The sequence below is a fragment of the Podarcis tiliguerta genome (genome assembly GCF_965153285.1).
Source record: "Podarcis tiliguerta genome assembly, chromosome: 3".
NCBI classification, from domain to species: domain Eukaryota; kingdom Metazoa; phylum Chordata; class Lepidosauria; order Squamata; family Lacertidae; genus Podarcis; species Podarcis tiliguerta.
Window position 1 is genome coordinate 37,971,623 of NC_139536.1, and position 23,261 is coordinate 37,994,883.

The window sequence follows — 23,261 nt, forward strand, 5'->3', positions numbered from 1 at the left end:
AGAGGTGGGGAAGAGCTGGAGAAATGTGAAAAGTGGCCATTTGAAGGGATTACTGAATACGGTATCCGGATAGGGGAAGCAAAAGGAGGCAATGGACCTCCACATTTGTGGATATTGTGGCCCTGCCACAGAACTGACATTTCTAGACACCGTCATGTGGTGATACCTGTCTTTTAAAAAAAGAGAAACCCAGCATCTATTGTTATAGATCTCTGCATATCTCACTGCTTTGTCAGAATAAATGTTAGGATTTAATGAGAAGTGTTATGTTAGGTCTGGGAATAGCCAGACCCAAGTGTGTGTTAGGGGTGGCAAGAGGTGTGGTGGACCCACTGATAAGCCTCTTTAATTAGCGCATGTGAAAGCTAATTAAGTAGGTATGCTTCCTGGGTTGTGTATTGGACATTATGATCCTAGTTAAATCAACAAGTGTTAATGAAGTTGAACAGACTTTTTTGTGAGGGGACCATCTGGAGGGATAAACAATTAGGGAGTTCAGAGCATCAAACACAGATCAAAGTAAATAGGTGTGAGAATGCAAATGTGAGGCATCTCCCTGTGTTAGAAAAGGAGAACTTAGAAGCTATGAATAAGGGATGGTGAGAGCCATAGTCCAAAGCAGGCATAGGCAACCTTCGGCCCTCCAGATGTTTTCGCCTACAACTCCCATGATCCCTAGCTAACAGGACCAATGGTCAGGGATGATGGGAATTGTAGTCCAAAACATCTGGAGGGCCGAAGGCTGCCTGTGCCTGGTCCAAAGTATCTGGAGGCTACCCGGTTCCACCAGGTTACAGAAAACTAACACAAGCTGCTGAGATGACCTGAGAAATTTGCCCACTTTCATGAATATATGACAAAAGTTGACAATTTTCTCACTTTGGTCCAGATCTATCACAAAGGAAGCTATGAGCAGGCCCACAAGTCACTCATTCTCTAGCAATCTGCTGTCTATCTGAGGGGCAGCAAGCCAGTTTGAGGGAAGGACTTTGCACGAAAGCCTGTGCCCAATATCTAGGATCTACAAAAATGATCTATTTTTATTTATTAAATGTGATAGTTGCTTCACCTTGCCCGAGGCAATCAAAAGTGACTTACAACCAACCCACCCCCCCCCTCCCATAAAGTAAAACTGTGGGGGATACATTAAAAACACCTTAAAATACATTTAAAACATCAAGTGTAAGTGTAACATCAAAGTAAGTTAGACTGAGACACACAGATTTCAATCCTGGCATGGGTTTTTCTTCAGATCTCTGTTGATGGGGAATTGGCAAAAGACCCCCTTGTAGTTTTGAAGTATCTCTAAGTCCCAGACCTGTTCCCCGAATCACCACCAACCATTTTTGACTTGCAGGACTTTAATTTATCTCATAAAATGGTCTTTAATCTTTAAAGATCTTTAATATTTCAGGCAGTTATCAGAACTGTGACTGTTTATACATAGCTTTCTTTGTGGATGGGAGGTTAGCCAACATAGAAAGGAACATGGATTATGCAACAAATAAATGAAACTACTTTCTAGATAGCAACACAGTTGCCTTGGATCATCTACTGGGAAGGGCCATCTCATTGAGAACAGAAGATGGGAGTGTATGCATAGCTCTCTTCAGGTGCTGGAGATATGAGGAAGTAAACCCGGAGGAGCGGAACCACAGGGATGGCTGTGCAAGTTCCACTCCTTCTATTCCAGGAGATTCCCCATAATGGAGGTTCTCCAGGGTTCCAAAATGTGTGGGAAGCCTCCAGAGATACAAAAGGCTCCTCACTTCACACAGTTGCCTTCCATGAGCTGGAAGTAGAAATGGGAGAATCTATCCACTTCAGTTTCTCTCAGTGTTTTGTTTTTAAAATCTTAAGTTTAGCTCTCTACATTTCTATATCAGTTTGATATTTTTTTTAAATCACCACCTTTTTAGTGTGAATTTCTCCCAATCCACAAGTTTTTGCATGCAGTTTTGACAAATATACTCATTTTTGCAAAGCCTTAATATAATGCATTTTTGCATGTTATATTCACTAATATATGCATTTTTGCATGCTATATTCACTAATATATGCATTTTGTGCAACTTTGTACCAGTACATGTATTTTTGTACACACTACTTGGCTGGAGAACTGCATTGCTGCACAATCCACAGTAGTGTAAATTTTGAAGGAAGACTGTGTAGTGGTTCTCATCTTGTTTCGGAAAGTGTGATTTGGTGCAAGCTTGCCTCAAGATGCAAACTGAATTGCACTTCTCCCCTATCCCTCGTTGGAAATCCAATAAAACAGTGGCAGAGGACGTGGAGCTCCCATACACATACACTTACTTTGCTATTTCTGCAATGCTTGAAGTGGTCCCCCCCCATGGAGGACCTTGAGGTCCATAAATAGCAACACCCTAGTGGTCCCAGGCCCTAAGGAAGTTAGATTGGCTTCAACCAGAGCCAGGGCCTTTTCAACACTGGCTCCGGCCTGGTGGAATACTCTGCCTCACGAGACCAGGGCCCTACAGGATCTGATTTCTTTCCGCAGGGCCTGTAAGAGAGAGTTGTTCCACCTGGCCTTTGGCTTGGAGCCAATTGGATTCCCTCCCCCTCTTTCTTTCCTTTCTCCTCCTGTGATGAGGCTGCATTTTAACATTTTAATATTTTACTGTTTCAATATTTTAATGTTGTATTTTAATCTTGTTTTTAAGTTGTATTCATTCAAATTGTTTTATTATTGCTTGTTAGCCACCCAGAGCCCGGCCTTGGCTGGGGAGGGTGGGGTGTAAATAATAATAATAATAATAATAATGATGATGATGATGATGATGTTTGTGAAAACTGTGTAAGAGAATAAGAAGATATGGGCTGCTGATCTTTGGTCTTGAGTGCATATATGTTTTGTATCTGACAAGAGGAGCACAATTTTGTCCCTGTGGCTCTGGAGCCTTGCATGTGCTCCTCCTGGCTGCTAGTTGCAAAGAGCAGCTTTGATTAAAGCTCCCTTGAACATCTGAAAGCCCATTTTCCCTGTATACATTAAGCTGTGGTCAAATATCATCCACATGGCTTGAAACGCTCTCATTAGACGTAACCCTGTAACGCTGAAGGTCTCTGTCCACAAAGAGGGTGTGTCGGGGCTTTCGATCCATGCGCGTAAACAAGGGCACAACAAATGTTGCGAGTATAAACTCTCCAAACCTGTAAGACTAAACTCCTGCGACATATTTATGTTTCCACATACACAAATCACATCGACTCTCACACTCTCTCCTATCTTGTTGAGTCACTGGGCTTCAAACAGAGAGCAGGAGGCAGCTGGATCCACTAAACAATGTCTTGGGCGCTATGAACATGTGCCAGATAATATGGGGGAGAAGCACAATTAAAATGTCAAGCTGTATCATATTTCCATAACAAAAGTCAGAGAGGATTTCCCTCTCTGCTTTTTCTTTCCCTTTCTGTTTACCGTGTTTAGAGAGCGGAGGCTGGTTTTTTCCATCCTGTGGTTTTCCAGCTATGCAGGAGATGTACACAGTATATTATACATGCAGCATTTGCTTCCTACATGATCTAATTTGTTGAACATACACATTTAAAATGTATAACAGAATCACCCAACATCTCCTTTTCAGAAACGTGATTTTATTAGACAACCCACTTAGGAGAAATCTGCTTAGAGGTTTTTCATTCTTTGCCCTTTACTTCTGTCTCCTGCTCCTCCCTTGTCATTATAGCACCATCAATGTGCCTTTCTTCTCTAGCACATTGCCAGGAGATCTTAAGTCAACTTGCCAACGGTCCTTATATGCAGTAAGTATCTTCTGTCTATTTGCAGCTAAAGGTTCTGAGATCAGTTCTCCAAAGGCATTGGAAAAACACTTGGTGTCAATTATATGCTCATTGAATGTTACACATGAGTAACTGTATGAGTTCAACTATTTGTTTACACAGGTACATCAGTGGTGGGGGTTTTTTGGTGGCGGCAGGAGAGGGGCAAACTGAGCAACTGAGTTCCACATTTTAGCTTTCCCAAAAAATCTTGTACAAATTCCCACCTTCTTTCTTTATAGTCAGTAAGCCAGTCTCAGGCTGCTTTATTTCTCACTCATTGCATTCAAGGAAGTCTCCCCTACAAAGCACAGGTAAAGCACCCCCACCACGCCACTTAAACCAGGCTCGTCCACATAAGTAGTGGTCCTAGGAATTAGGAATTGTCCTAATGTTTTTCCCCCTGCATGTGTTCAGTGCTGGATTACCAAATAGCCAGAGTAGGCAATGACCTATGAGGCCCACACCTTTTAGGTGGCCCGTGACAACGGATAAAAATAATAATGATTTGATCTGGAAAGAAAATTGTAATCAAGCTTTCTTAGTACAATGTTATACCACTAGAGCGCATGCATGAGAAACCTCTATAAAGCTTTCAAAAATTTCTTATAAGAGGGTTCCTCCCACTTGAGATTTCAACTGCCTAGAGGCCTCCAAAGGGTTTAATTTGGGACCGCACATGCCCAGTTGCCCAGTTCATTCAAGGCATCAGGAGGAGGCAGTTTCCATTTTGTTTTAATATGAGGAGAAAGAAGGACAGATTCCTTGCTGAAAGAAAACTTGAGGCTGCAATCCAATACACCAGGGGTGGGGAGCCTCTGGCCTGCAGGTGGAATCTGTTCTGGCACAGGTCCAAATTTGGCCTGAGAGGCCATTTCTCCCAAACCATGCCCACCTGCCCCACACCTGATCTGTGATGTCAGGGGTGAGGCAGGTAAAGATGTGATCGGATCAGCTGTGAAACCGAGGAACTTGATCACACAGCCAATTCCTACAGAAAGGAGGTCTGAAGCCACCACCCATAAGCTGTCTGCTGGCGAGTTCAGGCTTGATGATCAGTAGGGCTACGAAGCACCACACAAGACTTTTTGCAAGCACTGCAAGTCACCACTGTGACAACAAATTTGGCCCATAATGGGGAAGGGAGCAGTGGTGGACTTTGGGCTCTCAAATTTCAGCAGTGCCGTGTGCAGTGCTAAAATGTGAGAGACAGTGCAATGTCTCTTGCATCTGTTCTACAGCATTATGGTGCCCCTGCCTGCAGCAGGGCACCCAGTGTGACTGAACCACTCTTGCCATCCTAAAACTGCCTCTGAAGGGAGCAAAGGATATGGCCCATTGGTTAGACCAGGTCTGCCACCGCTACTATTCAAACTTGCTTGGGAGTGAATCCTACAGGATAGTAGTAACTTCTGAGTTAAAATGCATAGGATTGCATCATTTCACCTCTCTTGCCGCTTTCTTGTCCTTAAGTTGAAGGTCTCTTCTTAGTACTGCCATTCGATGTGACATCCTGTTACAAGTGAGCAACGTAAGTAAGGTAATGCAAAATACAGATAGGCAGCTATATGTTGCAGTAGCATTATTGAGAGGTGTTCATGGTTATATGAATTAGACTGTGTACATATGATATATGTAAAACACATACAGTGGTACCTCAGGTTACATACGCTTCAGGTTACACACTCCGCTAACCCAGAAAAAGTGCTTCAGGTTAAGAACGGACCTCCGGAACAAATTAAGTACTTAACCCAAGGTACCACTGTATCTGCAAAGAACCCTGGGAACCACAGAGCTACAATTCCTGGCACTGTTAGCAGAATTCTTGGGAAGAGGGAAACATAGTTCAAATTTATACATAGCCTGCATATAGAGATCATGGGTTTCAAGAATCAGTAGAAGAAACTGTTGCAGCATCTGATGACCCCATTGAGGTAATAATATTCCCAGACCAGTATGTGAGAAAGCAATGCAGAGTTTCCCTAGATGAAATATCAAGTGACCCCATTCTTGACCGAAAAGATAAATCTTGCATAGAATTATTGAATGAAACAATTGCTCACCTGGATGACAGATTTCAGGAAATTGTGCAGTTTAAGGAGCAGTGTGGATTCGTATTTGATGTTAACTCTTTGGCTAAAGTAGGAGATGATGACCTTGAAAAGGGCTGCAAAAATGTATCTTTGCAGCTTGAGGGAGACATTGATCCAAATGAGTTGCTGACAGAAATCCTTAGGATCAGCCTCAAGAGAAATGCACAGTCTTGGCAGTCCTTCAGTTTATTCGTAAGTATAATATTGAAGATATTTAGTCCAAAATATGTGTAGTACTTTGCATTATTCTCACTGTACAGGAACTGTTGCATCTGGTCAGAGGTCATTTTCAAAAGTGAGCATTGCTTATTTTTTTTAAAAAAAGCTTCTCTCTTCTATGTCACATGAATACCTAGCAGGATCAACACTGATTTCAATTATACATAAAATTGGTAGAGGTTTGGCTTAACAGTGATTTGATTGAGGACTTTGCTTCCAAGAAGGCACAGAAAGGCTCTTTTCATTAAACAGAGTACTAGAAAATCGACTCTTACATGATGAATCACTATGTCATTATTTATCAGTGAACTTAAGGTAAAGCGACCCCTGAATGTTAGGTCTAGTTGCAGACGACTCTGGGTTTGCAGCACTCGCTTTACTGGCTGAGGGAGCCGGCGTACAGCTTCCGGGTGATGTGGCCAGCATGACAAAGCCGCTTCTGGCAACGAGAGCAGTGCACGGAAACGCCGTTTACCTTCCTGCCAGAGCGGTACCTATATATCTACTTGCACTTTGATGTGCTTTTGAACTGCTGGCTTGGCAGGAGCAGGGACCGAGCAACGGGAGCTCACCCCGTCATGAGGATTTGAACCGCTGACCTTCTGATCAGCAAGCCCTAGGCTCTGTAGTTTAACCCACAGCGCCACCTGCGATAACTAGCTACCACCAATTCAATCTTTGGCCCCTCGTTTCATGATATCATACAATATGCTTTTTATGTTTCTGTTTACATAAGAGCACCACATATGGAAGTAATGGCTTTGTTTCCTTTAGTTTATGACTTGTATTCATGCATTTCCTGTGTAGTGTGGATACAGTGTATTAAGTAATATTTTCCGCTGCAGTTGCTATAAAAATTAACCATAATAGTTGCATTAGGCTAGATTTGTTTGTACTTCCATTGCAGCTTCATGGTGAAATTTTATGCCTGATTTGCAGTCATACTTTTAAGCGACCCCCAAATGGCTTCCTCAAGGCCCCCCCAACCCTAGGGTCACCACTTGGACACACATTGTACACTTACCAATTGCGACGTCTGGACACCCCTATTGTTGTCTAAGAATGGAGGCATTTCTGCACATTGCAGTTGTGAATTCCATAAATTAATTTTGCACCATTTGAAGAAATTTGTCAGTCCTGAAAGACTCATGTCTAAGCACTGTGTCCCATTGCCATTCCCTGCATGAACAGCTTCCCCATCTCTGTTGAGGAGGGAATATGATCATACAAAGAAGCACTGTGAAGGTTAATGAGTTGATTTGTCTAACAAGTCCCCGTTAGTATACAATTGACATGTGCACTCCATTGCCTTTTAATTACTTTTATAGCATTTGGCATGGACGTGGAGCTGGGATATAGATCATTTCCTTGAAATACAGCAGATGGCCCATGTCCCCATGTAGAATATCTTGAGTCCTTAACCAGTTCTTTTGGTCCCTTCTAAACTTCGCTTACTGTAATAATGTGGTCAAAGACCTCATTATTTCCACTGAATGACATGCCATTCGTTCAGCAAAGTTGCATGCAACAGCTGGGTGTGAATTAGGCTCTCTGGGATTCTCTTGGCAAAAGTGGGGGGAAGCAAGGAACGGGACCAAATTGTCAAAAAACTGGAACGGACATTATGTACATGCGTAAAAAAGTCAGACAAGTATAGTTGGTTTAAAACCTTTTTTTAAAAAAAATGGTACTTACTGTATTGTTTCAGGGAATTCTTGCAACATTTAATGGCCTTTCTGCGTAATAAGCCAATGCACGTCCCAGCTGCATTTCAGCCTTTTCACATTATCTCCCTCAAGTCCCCTTTTCATCAGAAGAGTGTGACATCCCATTTGTATTCAACGGCTGGGGAGCAACTGTCTACTTTTAGTTCCATATTTTTGCAGTCCTTAGTTTCCACATTCACGTTCCTCATTGGTCTTGTTCTTTGCTCGCTTCTTCAGTCGCACCACCCGGCACCCTGACCAAAATTCTTTGGCTTCCCTTTTCAGGAACAATCACTGTGTTCAGAACTGAAGCCCCTAGTTACTGGCTTTGGGTGCCCTGCAAATCTTACACTCACATATTAGGAAGGCAATAAACAGTTAATCCATGCAATCCTTTAAGTTGATTTCCAATGGATGGCCACTGATTTGGATGGCTTTGAAAGAGAACTCAATCATGGAATCATAGAATTATAGAGTTGGAAGGGTCTCCCAGGTCATCTAGTGCAATCCCATGTAATGCAGGAATCTCAACTAGATCATACATGACATAGTGCCATCCAACCTCTGTTTAAAAACCCCCAAGAAAGGAGATCCACAACCTCCTAAGAGAGTCTATTCCACTGTCATACAGCTCTTACATCCAGAAGGGTTTTTCCTGGTGTTGAGTCAGAATCTCGTTTCTTGCAACTTGAAGCCATTGGGTCAGGTCCTACCCTCCAGAGCAGGAGAAAACAAGCTTGCTCCATCCATTGTGACAACCCCTGAGATATTTGAAGATGGCTGGAAGAATTCATGGAGGATAAGGCTATCAGTGACTATTGATCAAACTGGCTATGCCGCACCTCCACTGTCAGAGGCAGTAGGCCTCTGAATAGCAGTTTATGGTAATAACAAGTGGAACTGGCACTTGCATCCTGCTTGCAGGCTTCGCAAAGACATCTGGTTGGCCACAGTGCTGAGCTAGATGGGCCATTGGCTTGGTCCAGCACTCTTACATGTTCCTACATTCTTATATATTAGGGAGAATTCTATACAGAAATATGCATAGCGGATGAAATATATGTAAGCAACCATATGAATGTTCATATAGACTTTTTGTTGTTGTTGTTAAATCACATACTAGTTTGGGAATTGTTGGCGGGGGACACATAACAACTGAAAAAGCGAAAACCAAAATTTGCAGCTTTATCAATCCCTATTCCAGACTATTGTGGAATATCAGAAGGTTGTTCCACTTTGGAATCCACAGATAAAAAATAGCCCCAATTTTTAATTTAAATTTAAAGTGTTCCTATGAAGTGTCCCAACTGTGATTGATTTAAAAGGTGATTTTATATATATATATATATATATACATATATATATATATATATATATATATATATATATATATATATAAAATACTATATATATATATATATATATATATATAGTATTGAAAGCTGTTTTCTTCTTCTTTCTAATAGAGGGACAGGTAAAAGCCAACCCAATCAACTAGCTAAAAGACTGACCATGTTCCAAATGGGGCTGCAGATGCCCTTTGGAGTGTTGAGACATCACGGTGTCATGCGCCTCTGGAAGATATTGCATGAGACCAACATGGCTGCTACTAGGCTTGAATGGCTTTTGCATTTAAAAACAAAGAAGAAAAGAGGGGTTTAAATGTAGGCATTGGTCCAACTCATAAAGGAAAGGGGGAAAAAACAGGTACAGGGTTTTTTGAAAGAAAGAAAAAAGTTTCATGCAACAGTTGGGCAGAACAAATACCTTAAAGCCCCATATGAAACTGATACGGACTGGCTTGGACTGATCTGCTCATTACTATCCAGTACATTCCTAGCAGAGAGACAATGATTCCCCTTGCTCTGGTGAAGTGTTGCTCTGGTTGCTCCAAAAACAATTCTCAAGAGAGGAAGTGTGATGTGTACTTCCTTTCTCAAAGTTTCCAGATCTCATTCAAAGGGGAGAGATGCACATTGCAAACAGGAGTTATCAGTGAGGTCAAGGGAAGTTCTAAATTTTGCAAAAGTACAAAAAATCTGGGCCTGGGGGACATTAAGAGGAATAATTCCCCACAAACAGCTGAAAGAGCCTGCTTAGTGGCCATTGCATGCTGACTGTTAGGAGCTAGAAATGGAAAACCAGGACTTGATGAAGGGAATGGAGTGGCTCTAACCCTAAACTGGAAGTGCCCCCAATGTAACATTTGGTTGCAAGTCTCGCTTGTGTTTGAAATATCCCAAAAGTTATCAGTTAAGCTGAAGCATCAGACATGCATTACCTCAAGCATAATCTATGTTGATTTGAAATATATGTTTATTTTCATTAAACCACTCAAATAACACTGGTATTATTCACATGCTAAAATGTTTATTCCAATTAGGTGATTAGTAAAAACAATTCAAGACAATTAATGAGCAGTCAGCCTATAGGGATTAATATGCTCAGTCTCAGAAACTCAGTGTGTGTGTGTGGCTGTGCTGGCACTGCAAGCCAAGTCATAAAAGGCCACATTGCAGCTATAGACAAAGCTACAAAAGCCAGATGCAATGGAACATTATCATAGAAAGCTATTACATCATGGCACAGGTCCAGAGGGAACATAGCGGGGTGTGACTGGGGCAGGATGGGAATAGCTTGGTTATGCAGCATCCTAAAGGCCTCTGGGACACCCTTGAGATGCAAGACTACAAAGGGCTCCAGCACTTTCAACTGGGGCTGGAAGCACATCAACAACCAATGGAGTTGAGCCAGAAAATGAGTAATGTGCTTCCTTCTGTCCTGTGACATGGCCCATGGGGGTTCTATTAATTAGCATGGTGCCTGTGGGCACCCATGAACCCACAGAGGCTGGTGCCCACAGGGTCACCTCTTACCCTACTGAAATTAGTCATGAAAAAAGCATGCTGTTTTAGCCAGTATAATAAATTGTGGTGTGTGAGTCTTTGTGGGTGCCACAACAGCTTCTCCCATTTGCAAATGCACCCATGAGCCCAAAATGCTTAGCAACCCTTGGTTTTTGGCCCTTTCAGCAAAAATATCATTATGTAGTGCATATACGGCATGCTTATTATACAACACAGCTTTTTATTAAGAACTTAAAAATAACCCCCAATCCTGCTCAGAGCACTCACATATTAGACCATTTTCAAGAAATACAACAAAGAACCAGATGTTGTGTACATCGTTTTTAAACTGCAGAAATTTGTGGTGCCCCAGTGTTACTGTTGTAAATCTTACCAATTAAAATGATTTCTGTCCATTGCCATGTCAACCTCTCTCTAAATAATTGTCCTTTTAATATTATCCTAGGCATAACTCCCACTGATGTGATGAAATGCCTGTCTTTGAACTACACCACTTCAGACTATTGAAAAGAGATTCAGTGATTGTACACACACACACCAAAGCACAGACAGACAGAAAACTAACATGTCGGGACTACGGCAAGGGTAGAACCCATATTCCAGGCACCTACTTTTCCATGTGCAGGAATTTTTCTTTTGTATGGGGGAGGACCTTGCTGTCAGATGGGCCCTGTAGCAGCCCAGACACAGATTTACCATATCATGACGACAATGACATCAGTGCTGGCCCCACCATTAAGCCTAGGGAATCTGTAGCCCTCCAGACATTGCTGATGCTGTCTTCTCTTTTCTCACTGCCAACTACATGCTTAACTGGAATTTAATTAAACATTAAGACTGTGGAAGGCCCATGATTTGGCCCTGGTCAGATCAAGGCCCAGTCAGGATGGCCAAATTATGACTCAAACTGAATTGGGGGTTCCTCTGCACTCGCCTAATTCATGTACCCATAATGTTTTTTCTAATAAGGTAAAATGGACATATTTTTCATTGTTCCATTGAATGATGTGCGTGTGCATGTGTGTGTAAGGGTTAACCATCCTGCCTCACTAAGTCCTAGCACCGACTGAAATTCCCCCAGCTGGTTTAAAAAAATGAGAGACAGGAGATCCGATCATGGATTACCAGTTTCATCTAGTTTGGCCCTGAGATCTAGGCCTAAATTTTTAGTAATTGGTTCCCAAAGAGCTGATAGTTTTAGCAATGTAACCAAACACTCCCCCGTCCTGCCAAAACATAATTGCTTTTCCATGTCCTAGTGAAAACAAAGTGAGGGGTGGTGCAGGGAAATAAGCATTGCCTAGTTAAGCAGCCAGCTTCATAAAACGTTATCCATAACATACAACATCAGTCAGCCACTTCAAATAGAAATTTTTGAACGGAAACTAATGCAATCAAAAATTGTTTCAGGGTTTTCAATGAACTCAACAAATGTCCGGGTTAAACAAGGAAGGTATATTCTGAGTGCAATAAGCAAGCTAACCATATGAATTTTATTCCCAATATAGAAGTCCATATGCTAGTTACTATAACAAGTCTAGGACAGGGGTCTGCAACCTTTAAGACAAAAAGAGCCACTTGGACCCGTTTCCGAAGGAAAAAAAAAACTGGGAGCCGCAAAACTCGTCATTATAAAAATAACTTTTTTGTCACTTTTTTATTATTTCTTTGTTTGACCCCTCAGAATTACTCCTCCTCATAGAAATAAATGTTAAATTAACAAGTTACCTTTTTTTTTGTGTGTGTTCTTCACTCCCCTTCAAAACAGTGACCAGCGTACATGCCCCCTTTCAATGCAGTGACTAGCATACATGCCCCTTACAATGTAGCGGGCGGGCGAGCGGGAAGGTCACGTCGGGACGGTGCGTAACTAACGCATGCACTGGCCCCATGCAACGTCACAGCCAGTACAGCGCCCGCCACAGTGGGGAGTGTCGGGGCGCACAATGCGCCTCCTCCCCTCGCTAGTATCCGCCCCGGAGCCGCGGCAAAGGTGTAAAAGAGCCACATGCGGCTCCGGAGCTGCGGGTTGCAGACCCCTGGTCTAGGAGAAGAGGGGAAATACAGATTTTCAACACGGGGCACAGATGCCGATGAGAAGGGTAGGATTTTGCGCCACAGGGAGATGAAAGTTTAGTAAAATCCCAGTGCCCACTCTTAGAATCATTCAGAGTGACATGAAGGATCCTAGAGTTTAGGGTTGAGTAGTGAGGTGACCAGGTTTGCTGATGATACAAAACTGTTCAGGGTTGTTAAAACAAAAAGGGATTGTAAAAAGGAGCTCTCCAAAACGATTAAAACGTCAGTAAAATGGTAGATGCAATTCAATATAACCAAGTGATGCATGTTGGGGCAAGAAATCTTAATTTCACATATGCACTCATGGGCTCTGAGCTGAGGGTAACGGACCAGGAGTGAGACCTTGGGGATCAAAGTGGATAACTTGATTAACACGTTGATCCAGTGTGTGGCAGCTGTGAAAAAGGCAAATTCCATGCTAAAGATCACCAGGAAAGGAACTGAAAATAAAACATCTGATACCGTAATGCCTTTATACAAATCTATGGTGCGACCACATTTGGAATATGGTGTACAGTTCTGATTGCCCCACTTCCAAAACGATATTGCAGAAAAAGGCTGCCTCTGTGATCAAGGGGATGGAGCGACTCCCAATGAAGGAAGGTTGCAGCAGTAGGGACCTTTTTAGTTTAGAGAAATGACAAGTAAGAGGCGACATGATACAAGTGCATAAAAGTATGGCTGTGTCAGGAGGACTGGACTGAGGAGGGATGGTGGAGACCGCCTCCCCCCTCTCCTGAACCTTCCCGAGAAGAAGAGGACAGTATAGATTTACAACGGTGGTTGCAGAGGGTCACAGCTCAGAGATAGAAGAGGGGCAAAGCTGGGAAATAATGGGAGAAGCAGAGCAGGAACAGCTGGCTGACATGTTATCACTAGAGAGCATTCCAGACCCCCCTTCTCCCAGAACATGGCGAGCAATGAAAGTAGGAGAGCAGAGAGCCCAGAGGCAATTGTCCCTAAGCAGACACCGTAAGGGAGGTGGGTCTGTTGCCGACTGAGAAGGGAAGGGGGGAGATGATTACTCTGAGCAACACCATTATCCAAGAGATAACATTTCTACATCTTTCTCTGCAAATATTGAAAAAGAGCTTCTTGTGTTTCCATTACTGGCAGCCTGCCATGAGGGAGGGGGGTCGGATTCTCTGAAGCCTGACAGCCTGGCATGGAGAAAGTGGATGGAGGAAAGGTTTCCTTCCTCTCCCATGACACTAAAACTAGTGGGCATCCAAAGAAGATGAATGCTGGGGGTTCTTCAGGCAACACACAATTAAGCTATGGAAGTCACTCCTACAAGAGGCAGTGATGGCCACCAACTTGGAGGGCTTTAAAAGAGGATGAGACAAATCCATGGATGATTAGGCTATCATTGACTACTATGACTATCCTCTGCTTCAATGGACAGAGACAGGATGCTTCTGAATACTAGTTGCTGGAAACCACAGGGTGGAAGAGTGCCGTTGTGCTCAGGTCCTGTTTGCAGGCTTCCCATGGGCATCTGGTTGGCCACTGTGAGAACAGAATATTAGAATAGATGGGCCACCAGGCTAGCTCTTCATGGGCTCTTATTTTGTTGCATCCAATACAAGCAAACAAAGATGTATTTTTAACAGTGTTTGTTGTTCATTTTAGACTAGCAGCCTCCTACCTGGCATTGCTCTGGAATTCTAAGAAACCCAAAAATCAGTGCAGTTTTGAAAGGTTCGTTCTCACATCTTGATTCGAAATGACCTCTGTGTCCAAACAGAGATGAAAACCTGCTCCTTGAGCCTAGGGACCATATTTCAGATAGATGGATAGATAGATGATAGATAGATAGATGATGATAGATGATGATAGATAGATAGATAGATAGATAGTAGATAGATAGATATAGATATAGATAGATGATAGATAGATAGATGATAGATAGATAGATAGATAGATAGATAGATAGATAGATAGATGATAGATAGATAGATAGATAGATAGATATAGATAGATAGATGATAGATAGATAGATGATAGATAGATAGATAGATAGATAGATAGATAGATAGATAGATAGATGATAGATGATAGATGATAGATAGATGATAGATAGATAGATGATAGATAGATATGGATAGATAACAAATGACAGATAGATATCTTAAGAGATGTCCAATAATGACAAACAACTTTCCAAAATATATCATCCAGTTTGATTATTATCAGAGCAATCCAAACTCTCTAAAACAGGTTCACACTGAGTGGTGAGGCCATTGCTGAATCTGAGGTTCTCCCAGCTCCTCCTAGTTGGGAGTGCGGTCCTTTGGGCCCCTCTCCAGAAAAACGGCATGCTTAGGATCCAGTAGTTCTACCCCAGCCCCTCAACACCCTGTCTGTGGGGGTCTCGCACAAGCTACTGCTGGTAGGAACACTGTTGGTGATAGTTCCCAAAGGGTAAAGTGGAGGCTTCCTCTTTGCGGAAGGCTATTGCATGTACTTTTTTTGAAATCAGACATCCCATTATAGTCAGCTGAAACATCTATTCAAGCTTTTGAGCGCTAAAATGAATCTGGAGTGGAAACTGTGCTTCACATGCCAGCTTCTCGGAAAACAAAATAGAATAAAACAGAAGAACATATAATAAAGAATATGTTAATGAAACAAAAGTGATCCCTGGCAGTCAGGATAAACATTTTCCACCCCCCTGCACAACTGCTGCATGCTTTTGGCCTGTGGTATCGCACTCGCACTGGATATTTCAGATAAGCCACTGATTAGAGTACTTTTTCCATGTCTGCTCTACCAATAAAATGATTAAAAGGGAGCAAGAGTTGCTTTCCCTCCCCCTGCCCTATTCTCCATATGTTTTGCTCTGTGTTAACAACTATTATGACTAAACAAAAGAAACTCTAAACTCGGGCTTAAGGTGAGAGACTGATAATACTTTAGACTATGCAGCTGAATGTTTATCCACCGGGCTGGAACAAGTCACATATACGTGAGGCACCGTCCTAGTGAAAGGTGAGGGCTGAGACTTTGAACACATGGGACCGGAGCGCCCTTGTTTGTTCACAGGGAAGGTTGGGGCAGTGCGGGGGCCCAGTCTGGGCAAAACGGGAGGCTGGCAAATAGAAATTGGAGGGTGCCAGCCATTGAGATCGCACAAATGAATCCACAGGAAGATAATATGCCCGGGACTTTATTCCTTGCTGCACTGTAAGACAAAACAGTGTTATACAGTTTGGGTACAAACCATACGTTTAAAGCACCCATTTGCAAAGTATCCTGGGAGCTGTAGTTTGTTAAGAGATGTAAATGAGACTTCCCATGATTCTTTGGGGTGGGTATTAAATGTTTGGTGTGTACACAGCCACGGTCAGCTTCTTCGTGATATTTAAAAACATTTTGTTTTTCATTTTGTGATCCTGTTCATCTTGTTTACATGTTTCATTCAGTAAAATCTTGTTCGTCTTGTCTTCCATTCATTAGCATTTCATTTGTCTCATTACTCAATTTCATCTTTGGATGTTGTGATTTCTTCTCGTTTGGTCATTTTTCACTGCTAAATGTGGCAATGGAAGTGAAATAGACATTGGTGGCTCCTCCTGGCAGCTACAATTTTACCTATCCATATGTCGCTGTTTTTTTAAGTGTTGTAGTACCATTGGATTCAATGATGGTTCTGAATGTCTTTTTGAAAGGCCTAGGAAACAGATGACAGGGAAAAGTGATCCTCTTTTTTGTTTTCCTTTACATCAAAAATTTTAATATTGCCTTCAGAAAGAACCCGCTCCAATTAAATTTATGGCAGATGTTTAACCTTTAAAAAATAGATATAATATAATTTACCTTGTGAAAAAAGAAAAGTCTGCAGTCCTACCCACACTAACTAGGCTGTGAGTTCCACTGAAATCAGTAAGACTTCCAAATAAACATGTAGAGTATTGCGCTGAGCTTGTACAAAATTATTGGCCAGAAATTTCTAGTACCATAACCAATATAGAAATGATGAAAGTTGGTGCCAAATAATGATTTGGACATAGAAAGTGCCTTATACTGAGTGGAGGGACAAGGGTGGCACTGTGGTCTAAACCCCCGGGGCCTCTTGGACTTGCCAATTGGAACGTTGGCAGTTCAAATCTGCACGATGGGGTGAGCTCCCGTTGCTCTGTCCCAGCTTCTGCCAACCTAGCAGTTCAAAAGCACACCAGTGCGAGTAGATAAATAGGTATCACTGTGGTGAGAAGGTAAATGGCGTTTCTGTGCACTCTGGAACTCATCACAGTGTCTCGTTGTTCTAGAATTGGTTTAGTCATGCTGGCCACATGATCAGGAAAGCTGCCTGCGGACAAATGCCGGCTCCCGCTGCCTGAAAAGCGAGATAAGGCCCACATCCCATAATGCCTTTGACTGGACTTAACCATCCAGGGGTCCTTTACCTTTTTACCTATACTGAGACAGACCATTGGTCCGTCTAGCTCAGTATCTTTGACAATGATTGGCTGCTGCTGTCCAACCTGGGGACTTTTCACACACCTTCCCTCTAAATATAGAGCTCCTTATTGGAGATAAACATTAAGGAGAAACTGAATTGTTTGTGGCTCTTATGGTTTTTTTTGTGTGCTTGCTGTAACATGGTATTAATCCTGGGCTCTCTTCCTGGTACATAGGGATATACAGTGGTACCTCAGGTTACATACGCTTCAGGTTACATACGTTTCAGGTTACAGACTCCACTAACCCAGAAATATTACCTCAGGTTAAGAACTTTGCTTCAGGATGAGAACAGAAATTGTGCTCCGGCAGCACGGCAGCAGCAGCAGGAGGTCCCATTAGCTAAAGTGGTGCTTCAGGTTAAGTACAGTTTCAGGTTAAGAACGGACCTCTGGAGCGAATTAAGTACTTAACCTGAGGTACCACTGTAGATTGGTACGTAGACATAAGATCACAATGTAAAAGAAAAGGAACTGTCCATGGCATGCAGCAGGGCAAACATTTAGAAACAGCAGAAAGACAGATATGTAAAAGTAGAATCTTCTGTGGAGTCAGGCCGTGCTCAACGTTGTGTACTCTAACTGGTCACAGTTCTTCAGCATTTCAGACAGGGAACATTCCTAGCCCTACCTGGAAATGGCAGGGATTGAACCTGGAGCCTTCTGAAATGCAACACTGATGCTCTGCCATCCAGCCACAGCCCTTCCCCAAATGCCTGCCTGAAGGCAATGTCCTCTTTTGTTGATTTCACCTACCAGCAGGTTACCTTGTGGTTCTATGCTATTTTGGTGCCAACATTCTTGACAGGTTACTGGACCGAGATGCACACAAACACTGTGAACGAAAATATCACAGACCTCAATGCGGTGCCTGAATTGGCTCTTTGACACTGACCCATTAATAACAGCTGGCGGGTTTTATCATTCAGCACCACTTGTCTGGCCTCTTGGGAAAGAGGGGGGCTAGCCGCCCATATTGAAGAACCCCATGCTGCTTTCTCAGCTTTTAATTTATGTGTGGTGCCATCTCCTTTGAGATACAGGGCACACAGCAGCCCTGGGCAGTATTTTCCCCCTCATAACTATTTAATTTTTCAGTACACAAACGGCACTAGATTTGCAGTCATATGCTTTTGTGGATTGTGGCTGATTCACTCAGGAAGTATCATGTAGAGACAAGGTGTTAATACTAGGTCTGTCTTGCAGATGCAAAATGAATATTAGATAAGAGAAGTTGAGTGATGTAAAGACACAGTGTAATATATTGGAAACCTCGTGATTACTCTGACTGGTTTGCCATCTAATCACACAGGCCAATGTTTTCTTTCTGTCTGTTTTGCTAGTGTAATTACTAAGCCAGTTATGCTTTTTAGATGACTGTTAAATCAAAGAAGCCAGATGAAAATCTCTTTTTTTGAGGAGTCCAGACCGCAATGATGCTTGTGTATCAGTTTTTATATGCTTGCATATCAGTGGGCTGTTCTTTTTAATGTAAATCTTCCATCTTCTGAAGGGCTTTTTGTTTTAAATGACCTTGCATTCTTTCAAAAGCATTTGCCATTTATAGATGCTAGGAATTCTGCACCTTCATTACTTTCTGGCACAGAGACTTAGCAAGCAAAAGCTTATGATAACGAGTCTGAAAGATACAATAATCTATGCTGGGATGTCCAAATATCCTGTAGTACAAAGTGCATCCCTTAGTTTCAAAAAGTACCCCTTATTCTAGAATTTCCCAGTTCAGCAGCACAATCCCAGGTTTGTCTACTCAAAAGTTAGTTATTGAGTACAATGCCATAGGACATACTCCTAAGTTAGTGTGCATAGCATTTCAGCCTTATACTAATTAATGTATAATTAATATAAGGTCATCACCCTTAGAACCCCCACATTCCCCAGATCTCTCTCTCTCTCTCTCTCTCTCTCTCTCTCTCTCTCACACACACACAGAAACTATATTTTGAGACATGTAAAGCCTGAGAACTTGAGTATATCTGTAAGTAAATCCCTCTGATGCGATGAAAATACAGAAGTTAATAGTTGTGTCAATATTACTCATGTTCAACAAAAAGTACAGTAAGGCTGCAATCCTATAACACTTTCCTGGGAGTGTGTATTGAACACTGCGGGACTTGCAAGAAAAAGTGTCTAGGACTGTGCTGTTAAGTGTCACCATATCTATTTTTGTATTTTATGAACTCCGGAATTAACTGAACAGTTTAAAAACCTTTTAACCATATTCTTATATATTGGTGTAATTCTGGTTTTAGCCTATTTTAGTCTATCTTTATTTGTTTGATTGTAATGGGATTTGATAGGTTTATTGCTGTATTTTACTGATGGTTGATGGATATTGACTGTAAACTGCTTTGCGAGACAGCTGTTATGAAAAGCAGTGTAGTAGTCTTTTAAACAAGCAAGCAAGCAAGCAAACAAACAAACAAACAAACAAACCGGCCGGCATCCTTATTTTTTAAGATTCCGCTCTGCAAACTTTGTTTGCCCTCCCGTCTTCAAGCATAACAGAGGTGCAATCACGCTTATGCAACCTAAGTGGTAAGAGGATTCTACGTGAATTCAACTGATTAAATTATTAATCTTCTGTCCTGGGAAGAATTTCACAAGGTTGTGTTGGGCTGAGATGTGCCCTTAATAGCAAGTTTCAGGTGTCAGGTCAACAGGAAAGAAGAACCCAGTTCAGATCACTTACTTCTAAACTAGAAGTGCTCTAAGCTTGTGAGAATATTGTCAGGAGCCCCATGTTTCCAGTGGCTTCGAAAAGGAATACCAGTCCGATCTGGGACAACCAAGCCAATCTAATATGCTGTACTGATTCCTTCCTGAAAACAGATACAGTACATGAACCATAGGAGCTGAGGTCTCTTTGGACACCTCCCCCATAAAATACTTTAGGGGGCTGGGCCCCCAAAAGTTGTTGGGCACTGCCATTCAAATGGTGTGTATGTGCCCCATCATGTGATTGATTATGTAGGCTGGGGCTTACCTGGGTCCCCCGAGTATTTTATTCACGTTGGCCCGCCTGGCATGGGCCACTGAATTTTTATTGTGTGGAACCATGCGTGACATGGAATGAGATGGGTTTTGTTACAAGAGCACCAGTGCATAGTTCTTTAAAAGTACTTAACAGCCATGCTGAATCAGGCCCAAGGTCCATCTGCTTCTAACAGTGGCCAATGACATGCCTTGGGAAGCCCAAAAGCAGGGCCTCTGCCGGCATACTACCTTCAACACTGGAGGTATTTACATAGCCATAATATTTAGTAGCCACTGGAATCTAATTCCCTTTTAAAGTCACCCAAGCTGGTGGCCATCACTACATCTTGAGAGGGTAAATTCCATAGTTTCTGTAAAGAATTCTGAAGAGAACCTGCCCAGGCACAGTATAACTGGATGAACCCGTTGACAGCATGAACTGGGTGGCCTCATGAACTGGAGTAAAAACAAAGGAACAGAATTGACTAATGCAAAGTCCGAAAGGCACGCCTTGGGGGCCTAATGACAATAATTTTTCTCAACAGCTGTGGATCCGTTGGCTAGAAATGACAGAGGAGCAAGATCAAGGGACGCTGGTCCATTACAGTCATGTAAGCCTATGAATCCCACAGTGATGTGTCTGCAATGAAGGCAAAGGCAACTCTTGCATGTATCACAAGTAGGTATGTGGGAGAAATTCGATTCAGTTCTCATTTAAAAGTAAATCTACCTAAATCACAGTTTCCAAAACAGTATGCAAAGCATAGCACAGCCGTCAAAACCACCATTTCTCTTGAAATTTGAGGTTCTTCAGCCCACTGGTGTGTACAACAATGCATATACTATGGTAAAGTGCATGCAATATCAGAAAACACATGAAAATGCATTATATTGAAGAAGAAGAAGAGGAGTTTGGATTTGATATCCCGCCTTTCACTCCCTTTAAGGAGTCTCAAAGCGGCTAACATTCTCCTTTCCCTTCCTCCCCCCACAACAAACACTCTGTGAGGTGAGTGGGGCTGAGAGACTTCAAAGAAGTGTGACTGGCCCAAGGTCACCCAGCAGCTGCATGTGGAGGAGTGGAGACACGAACCCAGTTCCCCAGATTACAAGACTATTGGGGGGAAACTATTTGTAAAGATGTATATTTTAGGCAGAATTGTACATACAAATGTGCACATTCTGCTGATGAAGGCTAAAAATAAAATAAAAAGCCACTCAAACTTCATGTGGACATGTGGGGAGTTGAATTTAAGTTTGAGAAACTGAGAGAAATCAAAAACGGATTGATTTGCCCCTCCCTTCCCCTGCCCAAGGCAAAGAAGCCTGGATGTGCCTTCCAGGCCCATTTTGAGCAGCACCCAGTGGCATGACTGGTCCCCCCCCCCTTCTAAAATGAACTGAGAAACAAAAGGCACCTGTGCTGTCCAGGTACTCCATGGGTGCCATTTCCAGCTAGGCTGGCTCTTTTATTCATGAAGTGAGGTGGGGCCATCAAAGGCCTTTCTAGCCCTTTCGTTCAAGAGAAAAAGCCAACACTCATGTCTAGGGGTTGGTATGCAAGGTATGCACACCTCAGTGCAGGCAGGCCCCCTACACATTTTTGCAGGATCATGTGTAGGGAACCTAGCACCCATCTAGGTGCCTACGCAGACGCCTGTGGGAAAATCAGGCTTGCAACATGCAGACATCAGGTGCGAGGCTGGCTTCAGCATTCATTTCTACCCCGGACAAGATTTTCACAGGGGTCTTGTTAACCAAGGAAAATGTATTACTATATTTCAGAAGGACCCAAAATATTTTAACCATTCCTTTCCACTTCATATAGGATAGACACGACACTTTTTATAATTGAGGGGAGATCCTCGTTGTTTAAAAGTGGGTTCTCCTCCTCTAGCAGCCTAGAGCTTTGCAGACAACTAAAGACAAGAAAAGACACAATGGCCATGCTGTTTCTATAAGAGCTTAAGCCACCTCCTAGAGGGACGTGGGTGGCTCTGTGGGTTAAACCACAGAGCCTAGGACTTGCTGACCAGAAGGTTGGCGGTTCGAATCCCCGCGACTGGGTGAGCTCCCGTTGCTCGGTCCCTGCTCCTGCCAACCTAGCAGTTCGAAAGCATGTCAAAGTGCAAGTAGATAAATAGGTACCGCTCCGGCGGGAAGGTAAACAGCGTTTCCGTGTACTGCTCTGGTTTGCCAGAAGCGGCTTAGTCATGCTGGCCACAGGACCCAGAAGCTGTCTGTGGACAAATGCCGGCTCCCTCGGCCTATAGAGCGAGATGAGTGTGCAACCCCAGAGTCGGTCACGACTGGACCTAATGGTCTGGGGTCCCTTTACCTTTACCTTTAAGCCACCTCCTGGTGCCAGGCAAGCATTCTATACCCCCCCCCCCTTGTCTACAAATACACATCCACAAACGTAAGTCACCTGAATAGGACTAAAAGGTGAAGTTGCTAGACTTTGGCCTGATATTATTGCATGCAAAAAGTCCTTGTAGGTTGCGCAAAGTTGCTCCTTAAAGGAAAAAAATAGAATTACCTTATTTTAGTTATTTTTGCAACATTTGGGGTTTACTTTCAGTCCTCCATGCCTCATTCTTTTTTCAATCCATAGGAGGGATTTGGGATTACAACATTTCTTTGAAAGATGCTGGAGAGGGATTCTTTATCACCGACCTCTCAGAAAGCCTTAAATGATTTTATCTAACCTTCCTTCCTTCCTTCCTTCCTTCCTTTTTAAAACAAACCTTTTCAAAGACACTGAACAGGTCAAACTAATATTTTTGCTTTGACGGGACCCAGGCCTTGGCTTTTGCTCTAGCGGAATGTGATAATTGTGCTCATTTGTGACGTCAACACGAGGGACCCATGAGAGGAAATTTTTGTTAATGGGATTTATTCGTAAGCTCCTGGTTGATCCATTTACAATTCCTAAGTACACGTTTTTGTGCAGCTCACAACAAGCAAACTGAAATAATCTTCGGACGAGAGCCAAACATAGGTAGCACAAGGACAAGGGAATGGAGCAATATTCTG

At 42.7% G+C, this 23,261-nt stretch overlaps 1 long non-coding RNA gene across 1 annotated transcript in view; it reads left to right on the forward strand.

Annotated features, from left to right (window-relative positions):
- Window positions 1-23,261, forward strand: part of LOC310674893 — a 457,828-nt gene that overhangs the window by 395,878 nt on the left and 38,689 nt on the right. The window lies entirely within an intron of this gene.